Here is a 10260-nt window from a genome sequence, read left to right as displayed (position 1 = left end):
CATTTCATGGTCCCTTTAATTACGTTGACACATCCGTTCGTTCCGATTAAAATATTAAATTCACGTTTACAAGCGCTATCTTTCAACATATCGATATTGAAGTCTTCCCCCAAAATTAAATCGTAATGGTTATTATTTACTACCTGTGAAAACCGCTCGCCAAACTCAAAGAAGAAAATACTGCGGCCATCTGGTGGTCGATATAGCATACTTATAACATTATTCCCTGTTCTCACAGAAAGCATGTCATGGTCTTGAGTGATACAGCAATAATCAGCCCAAAGTTCACATTTTATTGATTTTTTTACAAGTAATCACACACCTCTCCCGCGACAAGATGTGCAATTCAAAACGTAACTGGAGTATAATGGCATTTGAAGTACTTCGGTTTTTGTTGCATACCACGTTTCGGTTAGCATTATTATAGTCAGAGATGAGTTCTCTGCATCCAACGACGTTTGCTGAGTCCGGTTACCCTGTGACGGCCAAAGGGACCCTGCTTTCAGTCACAGACGTAAGCAGTGCTGCTCAGCCCGTTGTAATGAAACCTTTCTCCATAGAGATGAATTCGCTTCGTTCACTGACTTGCTCCTCGTGAAACTTCAATGCATCCAACGACGTTTGAGGAGTCCGGTTACCTTCTGACGGCCACAGGAACCATGCCTCCAGTCACAGACGTAAACAATGATGCTCAGCCTATGTTAATGAAATTCTTCAAAATGAAATGACTTCCTTGCTGTCTCTGACTTGCTCGTCTTGAAACTTACCTGCAGCCAACGACGTTTGCTGAGTCCGGTCACCCTGTGACGGCCAAAGGGACCCTGCCTCTAGTCACAGACGTAAGCAATGCTGCCCAGCCTGCCGTAATCAAGTCCTGCTTCATAGAGATTATTATTTTTCTTCACTTAATGGTTCCTCATGAAAATTATTTGCAGCCGACGACTTTTGCGGAGTCCGTCATCCTTTTACGGCCACAGTGAACTTGTCTGTAGTCCCAGACGTAAGCAACGCTGCTCAACCCCGGGTAATCAAGTAATTCTACAAGAGATTACTTACTTTCCTTCACTGACTTGTTCGTCGGGAAACATCTTTGCAGCCGCCAGCTTGCTCGGCGTCTGGTCCTCCTATGACGGCCACTGGGTCCCAGCCATTAGTCACGGATCTAAGAAATACCGCCCAGCTTACGGTGAGGTCGAAGTATAAAGTTATGTTTTGTTTAGACGCTTTTGTTTGCTTGCTGACCTAAGTCGCTCCAACGTCCCTGCAGCTGATATCACTAACGCTGCCAACAAGTGGCCTTGCTGTCCCTGGTTCTTGTTCTTCCACTCTCACACTCCCCAACCAGTCTTTCGACCTTAACTGCCACGATAATTGCATATAGCCAAATCGCTCCAGCAATCTATATGAGTTCTCATGTTGTGCGATAATGTCGCTTTGTGACATTGTTTGTGTTTTTGTAGCATTACATTGAGCATCTTAATGTCATGGTTATGATCATTTACCTAGGCTCGAATTATTCTTGCAGAGCACATCACCACATTTGATGAGCCAGCTCAAAGAAAGAACTGGACAACTTTAACAATAGAGCAGACTGCTAAAGCGCCGAAATTTCCCCTAAAAGGTTCAACGACAAACATTGAATCAAACCTGGGGGGCCTGTTTAACAACGATCAAATTTTCTTCCTCTCGCGGCGTGGAAACAGTCATGTCAAATGGTCACCGCAGACAATCCTAAATTCCCACCAGACTCATTTTTCCTGTGCAACCACCGGCTACCAATGTGCTTCGTTCCAAAAGAAAAACAGCTTACCTATCAACAAGGACGCTGAGACGGCGTTTAGAAGGTTAGCAGTACAATATTGGTAACACACTTCTTTCAGTTATTTGACCCAGCAAGAGCGTAGTGGAAAATGCATGTGAAGCTATCAAATGTCATGTTTTCAAAAGCACCATTTCTTACACTATGCGAAAAAAAGCCTGCATAAGAATACTTAAAATGTTTTCAAAGCGAAAAAAAAAGGATTGCCGTTTTTTACGTTTAAAGTAAAAATGCAGATCTCTGGGTGTAATGAAAAGACAAACTTATGTACTGCACACTGAAATATTTCCCTAAATACCAGAATATATATATATATATATATATTGTTTGCAACCTGAGCGTAATATTTGGTTGCAATGATGTGGTGTTTCTGCATACTCTAGACATCAACTTTGAACCCGGCGTCCTGGGCGAGGTCTGAGCACTACTCCAGACTACAGTCTTCCATCTCCGTGAAAAAGTACTTCAAGTGCGTACTCATTATAAACGAGATGGCAAAATAAGACAAGATGGAGTACGACACTTCGACATCTTCGGATTGACCCTATCCGAGGGTAGACGACGTTGACAGTTCCTAGGGTGCCTAAGAACAGTTCGAGTAAGGCCACTCACACCCTCGTTTCTATGCTTTGAGGCGCCTCATCAAGTTGGAAACAGGTGGTAGCATACCACTACACAGGTTGGTAACTCGCTTCAAGTGGCATGCGAGCCAGCTTCTTTTCTTCCTTATATCTGTGAGTCTACCACATTCAGTGTTTCAGGTATTTGTGTTTAAGATCATTCAGTCACCTATTTAGTGCGGAGTGGCCAGAGAGGTACAAGTTTTGTGCTTTAAATACTTTTTATAGATTTATTCGATGACTGGGAATTGCATTTTCACGGTACGCATGATGTGTTTTTATTTTAAAATGGTAGTTTTACTGGACGTTATGTCTGCCAGGGTATGATTGAGCTATAGATGGTAAAGTTTGTGTTCTTCCTAGTTACATTAAAGCATAAAATTTCCTTTTGTTGAAACACTATACCCAGTAATGCTCCCTAAACCGCAACTGTAACTGCTCAACTTTGAATTTTTAAGGAGCTCTTCTTCTAATAGCAGTACCTATGTTCCAGGATTCAAAAAGACTGCAGTTTCACCAGTCGCATCTACCTTGAAATCGGCTAGAAACCTGAACTTAAAATTGAGGTATGCAAGTTTTTTCTTGCACTCCCCATCTTTTCCTGTTTTGTTGTGTTATACAAAATGTTTCTCAAACGTGACCCAAATCCTTCCTGCGAACAGTGCGCATCTCACAAAAAAAAAGGGTCAATACTACATTGGTATCGCGCAAAGGGCCCATTTGAAAAAAAAATGATAGTGTTCAATATAATTAGTTTAAAAAATAATTTCAAGAAATTTGCTTTTTTAATTATTAAGTTTAAAGGTATGATGAGAACTCATTTTTATAAACACGTAAGGCACATACAACACTTCACGACTTTCCGAGAGAAAAAAATAGGCTAATTTGAATGCTTTACTGGGTTTTGATTTCCTATTGAAGAGCAGTCCTTGTGCCAGCGACCTACCCTCCGGTGGCCGAGGCGCGCAGTGCATGTGAGCCAGGCACGTAGCCAAGGGGAGGGGGGGGGGGGGGGCATGGTGCCCAGGCCCCCCCCCCCCCGCAATCCTCCATTTTGCTGGGACCTCCTCTCCTCCCTCCCCCTCATACAGCATCTTGTCATGGGCGCCCCTCCCCCTCCCCCTTCCCCTCCCCCCCCCCCACCCCACCCCGAAACAAAATCTTGGCTACGTGCCTGATGTGAGCCACACTTTCTTTCTTCCTGCGACTGAGGCAAGAGCTTGGCTGCGTGCATCGGCCACCGAATTGCAGACCGCTGGCGCACATATGACAATTAGAAAGAGAATTGAAACCTATAAATGTATTCAAATTCACTTTTATTTTTGTACAGAATGCTGTAAAATGCTGTGCGTACCTGAGGCCTTTCTAAATTTATTTTATCGAGTGGTTTTCGGTTTTAAAAAGCTAATTACTCTAAATTAATTAATAAACTAACTAGTCTAAACATTATTATTTTTTAATGACCATTGGAAAATACCTATACTACATTAACCTTTTTTTTCTTTTGCGTGTGAAGTGCATACTTTTTCCAGGAACGATTCGGCTCACATTTTGAGAAACTGACGGGATGGTTAATATTCTCTACAATTAGAGAAAACAGAGCTTGCAAATCTTGTATTTAGACCTTCTCAAAAAGTTGGCTAACTTTTGACATAAAATTGAAATGAAACTAACCCTTCTATTTTAACAAATAAAACTACCAGAAGTACCTATCGTAGTCATTGGCTGAACAATAATAAAACGGCGCTTACTTCAAGCACGCGAACTCCTGCTCGAGCTTGCGGGCTATCGCTCTGTAAACTTAAAGTGGCATTTCAATGATATTATCGTTAAAGAAATCTGCAACTTGTATTTTTTTTTCATTGTTATTCTTGGTACAAGTGCTTATGTGAGCCACAATGCACCACTTTCCTTCTAAATCACGCGTTTGACTGGGTAATCGCAAATGAAAAATCACATTATTCCCTGATCTGCAGCCGCAAATGGCAATAATTAGAACTAAGGTGTTGGTTAACTATGGTTAACCAACTATGGTTAACTTCCACCAGCTCGCCTGCACCCTTACAATTTTTCACTGTAAAATCAGGTGTAACAGCAAGCCGGAAGTCAACAAAACTGTTGCCTCTACGCTGCTAAACCCCCCCCCCCCCCCCCCCGGGCCTCCTTTCGTCATCGCAATGGCTAGCCGTCTCTTGTCTCGATTGCTTGCAGACGGTGTGATAGTTGAGGGTTACGCCGACCCTGGACTTGTTTCATTTTTAAAAGTAAAAACTAGCGCACGGAATAAAATATGGTTTTATTTTCTTCAGTCTATAGACGGCGGGGAATCACTCCCAAAATTGTAAAAAATCTGAAAATCGTTGCACTGCCTTTTTAAAGGGGTACAGGAACCAAATTTTATAACCCATCTCTTTGCTTGAACATAAAAAGGGTTAAAATAGGACTTCACCAATACCAATATTCCGTAGGATAACGTGAGAAAAAGAATTTTAAACTGAATAAAATGATAACCGAAAACCACCTCGTGGATGTCTTTGAAGCTTCGATGGAATATCGTGACGACAACATCCCCGTAAGAGCAGCGCCACATGAGGAAGTACGGTCACTCATAGGCATTACTTAGGCCTGAACGTGGTACCTAGGCGCTTTGGTGAAGAAAGCAACAGCGGAGTTGGCCACCGTTCTTTTTGGTATCGGGTGGTCTTTCCGGCAACGCTCCTTTTGGGGTGGTTTGGAGATTGTGTACTTGCGATATAATATTCACGTTACAAAATATCTGTTTAAACGGGCCCGCATGCTCAACTTTCCTGATCACGAGATAGCCGCCTTCGTCGACTGCAACTGATAACGAACTCGATCGCTAAGTCAACACAACTACCATCGTTGCTAAAAGGAGACGGCCCGTACGGCTCTGCAAAGCGGCGCGCATGAAAACAAATCCCTGCGGCGCTTTTCGGGGATGCGGGAGAGAGCCAACGTACAGGAAGATACGTTTGAAGTAAAAGAGTGTCAGCAAGATCCACGTAAATACCTGTTCGCACTGGGAGCAGAACGGCACTGGGATTGCGTTCTTGGTAACCGCTTCGGGAACGGTCTTTTACAACCGATTTTATGAACCGCTGGGCCTCTAGACAATCGCTACTCGATGCTGACGAGACGCTCGGCAGAGAAAGATTGGACCGGCATTGAGTCGCTCCCACCCAAGCAGCACATAAACGTGAAGAAAACGTCGAAAGAACGTCGAAGACGTCTGTAACGTGACGTCGTAAAACGTCGAAAGTCCGGACGTTACCTTCCTTCGACGTCGATAAAACCTTTAAATGTCCGCGAGAAAGGGTGCGCAGAAGGTCGAGGGGACGTTCCAAATAACGTTTGTTGCACGTCACGGGCACGTCTCAGTCGGCCGTTGCGTCCTCCCTCGACGTTTATGATACGTGTGTTCACGACATCCGGACTACCAACGACGTTCACAGAACGTCGAGAAACCTTTCCAAATTACGTTCCCTAGCCGTCGTGGGAAAACGTTGTGTCCCCCCCCCCCCCCCCCCCCCCAAATAAAAAAAAAAGTAATTTTTTAGTATTATTGCGAAGGCAAGTTGCTATTATGCAAGTACGAAGGAAGTAACTAAAACAAAGGTTTGGTACGAACTGTTTATTTGAGCATTTTCAGACACGTGATGCAATACGGAGCGCCTCCAAAAGACGTCCCCGGATGTGCCAGCCTCAAAGATATAAAAGAACAAATTCACGTAAATAAACAAACAAGAGACGATGTCACGCAGCACGGAATGTTCCACCGCTTACCTCGTTCTGCTTCTGATTAATGTGCTGACGCGCGTGCTTTAGCCGCCCCATCGCACATAGCTGGTACTCTTGCTGCGTGCACGGGAATGGTTTCAGAAGGGGGATTCCGTGCGCTGGGCGTTCTTGATTGGGATCGTCGGAGGCGTCTGAAGGGTCTTGATCGGAGACTGGACTTAACGCGCCGTTATGTGCACTGACACTTGTTTTCTTGGGGGCGTCATTCACATCCTCACAGGCACCTTGATCCGAGCAGTAGTACGATTCAACGTGTGAAAAAGGTCCTCGAGTCGTGACTGAATACGACGGCGTTTTTGGCGATCACCGACTTCTTCATAGGGGCAACTTGAACGACTCATCTAACCGCAGCACTTACACTGTATGCAGACTCGAAAAAAAAATCACGCCAACACAGCAGCCTGCCTCGTAGACCCATAGACGTGACGGCCGGTGCTAGTGACTGGTTTTCGGAAAAAGCTGTACCGATCCCAGAGCTGTTCTCTCTGGACAAATTCGAAGAACAAAACATTCAGTGAAATATTTTGGGAACGACCCGGAAGTTACGCTTGTCAATTGTTCGTCCGTCGCTATCTCCCCCACTTTTCTCTCGCCCTCTTCTTGCCGAGTTTCCCGACGCATCGCATGGGGCTCTATGGGGCTGCCACTGGCATCTCCTCTGCCTACCTTTCCCCCTCTCTCTCGCGCCGTGCCGGCTGTTTTGTTTTTTTGTTTTTTTTTTCTTTTCGGCACGTAGGTGCGGACTGGACTTGAACGCTTTTTGGACCGTCATCTGGGCCATTCAGGTTTCCACAAACCGTTGACAGTATCCACCAGATTTCGTCATTGCCGGGCATTTTATTTATAGATCTGTACTGACAGTCACGTGACAAGACTTTGCGCCCCGATCTACTGAAAACGCTAAGGCGCTGGAAGTTGGTGTTGTGGATGAACTGTGATGTTGATGCGAATTTTTTGGTTGTGCGCAGGTGAGCATGGGTTAGAAAATACGAAGAGAAAATGACGAACCTTAAAGGTCCGTTCACACTCTTGCAACCGAGTACGACCGAGAGAGACCAGACTGGTTTTTAAGCTTCTTGCGACCTCTTAGGACCGGATGCGCTACAGCGGAGCTGGTCCTAAGAGATCGCAAGAGGCTTAAAAACCGGTTTGGCCTGTCTCGGTCGTACTCGGTTGCAACAGTGTGAACGGACCTTAAGACAATCTCGGGTGGTCGCGAAGCAGTATGGATGCTCCTAGGAAAGGATGCAGGCCTGAAATCACCTGGAGAGGGGATAGTGTAGCGGCGCCCCTGAGGCGCGTGCCAGGGCCCAGGACCCATGGAAGACGACAACGCGCGTGCAAAAAGCAAATTGGGTTATTGGGATATTTATACAGCGTGTACTTGGTCAGCCATTGAAAGCTGCGACGAGTCACTCGCTGTAGATGAGCAATTTAGCCAGTGCAGTACAATCGCTAGCCTGGGGTCTTTAAAGGGGTACTTCAACGAAATTTGAAATATTCCCGTCGTGTTCAAAAATAGGTTGTATATGATCCACAATATCCGTAAATGACAATCAAACGTTTGTATTTTGAGCCTGGTGGCTGTATTTTTCATTATAAACGGCCCACCTTGGCAAGCGCTAGGGAGAAGGCACAGCTTAGAGCACGTGATATCCAACGCAATCGTGACGTAGGTCGTCTCAAGACGAGCAAAGCTACGGCGAGGCTGACGTAGAGAGGATGGCCTAGACGTTCCAGCCACCGAAGCGGCTGCTTTTGTACGAATTTTGAGTGACGGGTTAATCTTCTATAATCTTCTAGGGGGACAATAGCGACTTCTGCGACACACAAAAGGGATTCTCGGGAAGAGGGGAGTACCTCCTTCCCCCCTTCTCTCGTCGTGGCCGAAGACGAGACAACCTCCGTCACTAGCTGTCAAGGTTCCTAGACGAGCATTACAAACGAGGCGTTAGCGACATCCACCAGGTGCTCTTTGCTAATCGTTTAATTCGTTTTCAAATTCCTTTTCGAGAATTTTTTAACAAGATATTGGTATGTTCCATGTGATACTGCTCTTTTGAACACATATAGACCAAAAAAATGAGCGCCGAAATTTCGTTGTAGTATCCCTTTAACGTGTACCACGCAGTAGTGATACAAAATGCAAAAAATGCACAATTCGATCCGTTCTAGTCACAAATTAAACCCGAAACAATATTTTAAACAAACCAAAATTATAACAAGCACATCTAAAGTAAATGATATTCCCAACATACTTTCAGATTATTTTTTTTTCTTCCGTGTACATTGAGTTTTGTAAAAGCCCTTCCTAGCGTCATCGATGTGCAATCAATAGCATTTTGAAATACGCAAATTAATGTATAAATATTAAAATTTTTCAACCTCTCAAGATCAAGTTTTTTTGCGGCTCTTGAGCACTGTCACCGACTTCTTCAGTGATTCTGCGGCTGGAGATGGAGCTGCAAAATCTAAAAACGTCGAACAAAACGTGAGTGGTCGACGTTGCCAGCACGTCTTGTATGACGTTTACGACATTTAGGTGTGAACGCGACGTCGCTGAAACGTCACTGACGGGGTAATAATGTAATGTCATCCTGGACTTTATTTTAACTTCGAAGAAATGTGAGTGTTCGACGTTGCTAAAACGTCTTGTCTTGACGTCGTGGCGACGATGACGACGTTAAAGTTGAAACGTGACGTCGCCAGCACGTCACGGACAAGACGACAAAGGAACGTCATTTATGAACTTCATTTCAACGTCAAAGAAACGTGAGCGTTGGACGTTGTGAGAACGTCGTGCATCGACGTCGTGGGAACGTTTACGACGTTTGAGTTGAAATACAACGTCGCCACAACGTCACTGATTGGACTCTAATGAAACGTTATATAAGGACGTCACCTCAACATCGAAAAAACGTGATCGAAGTCATGCGGGACGTCACGGACGTCCGGGACATTTTCTCGACGTTTCCACGACGTTTTGTGCTGCCTGGGCAAAAACTGCTCTAACTCGACTTGTGTTGGCGCATCATGTCGAAATAAAATGGACATCTAAAAAAAGTGTACGTACCCAAGTTGCGAAGGCAATCCATATGGCGTTTATTTGAGCTCTATAACGCACACACAAAAAAAATGAGATTGAATCAAGAAGTGTGCCCCTTCTCGACGAGATCGTTCGTCACCGCTGCATCCGAAAACAAGCTAGGTACGACGAGGGGAAAGACTGGCCCTCTTACCCCAAATTAGAGGGCAGGGTTTCAACCATTCATACGAGGAGGGCACACAGATGTCGCGTGGGCGTATTCCATTCATCAAGCCAGCCGATCGTGTGCAGATAGTCTTGCCCCGGATCGCCGAAGTGTTTTGCTAAGCCTAGCGTCTGTGGTGGTCGCTTGGTCGGTGGGTCCTTGTCGTTGTAGCTTTTTCAGGTATCCGTGGTTGTAGCGGTTGTCTCCGCCACGTCGTTTAGTTTCAATTACTTTTTTTTTCTTCTTTTCTCTCGTTGGGACGCGCACAGAGAGCACATAGAAATGCACGTCGGTCGTCGCGACGACGTAAGCAAGCGATTTTGCCGGCGTTGTAAATTTGATCATAAAAAGTGCGTAAAGCTTTGCAGCTGTCGTAGGCGTGGTCATAGGATCTCATCGTAGCGTGCAAAAAGCTTGCGATAATTTCGCTTGGTGAATACGGAACTTTTCTTAGGTTTTGATGTAAAATCGTTTTGTGAATAAGCTGTGTTACCTGTTGCGGACGACGAATGCAAAACAGAGGGGTCGTACAAATACGACTCTAGGCAGAATCGCTTCTCGGCCATCATGGCCTGGTGATGTAGCGGCGTGGCGGCATCTTCGTCCTTATTAATGTCATCTACCCACCGCTGTCGTCGCGTTGGTCGGCGACCATTCACTCGAAGCCGCTCCGCCGGCTCCGCAGTATACTATAGCCCTCGGGTACTTCGACTTTGCGAGATTGTAACACGCTGACGCCACCAAGTGGCAA

The 10260-nt window shown here is 45.2% G+C and overlaps 1 pseudogene; it reads left to right on the top strand.

Moving 5' to 3' along the window:
* Positions 1–1126: 1126 nt before the first annotated feature.
* LOC115318256 lies at positions 1127–2506 on the top strand (annotated as a pseudogene).
* Positions 2507–10260: the final 7754 nt, after the last annotated feature.

This window comes from Ixodes scapularis, unplaced genomic scaffold, assembly GCF_016920785.2.
Source record: "Ixodes scapularis isolate PalLabHiFi unplaced genomic scaffold, ASM1692078v2 PGA_scaffold0__279_contigs__length_252992795, whole genome shotgun sequence".
NCBI lineage: Eukaryota > Metazoa > Arthropoda > Arachnida > Ixodida > Ixodidae > Ixodes > Ixodes scapularis.
This window is presented reverse-complemented; position numbering and strand designations above follow the sequence as displayed.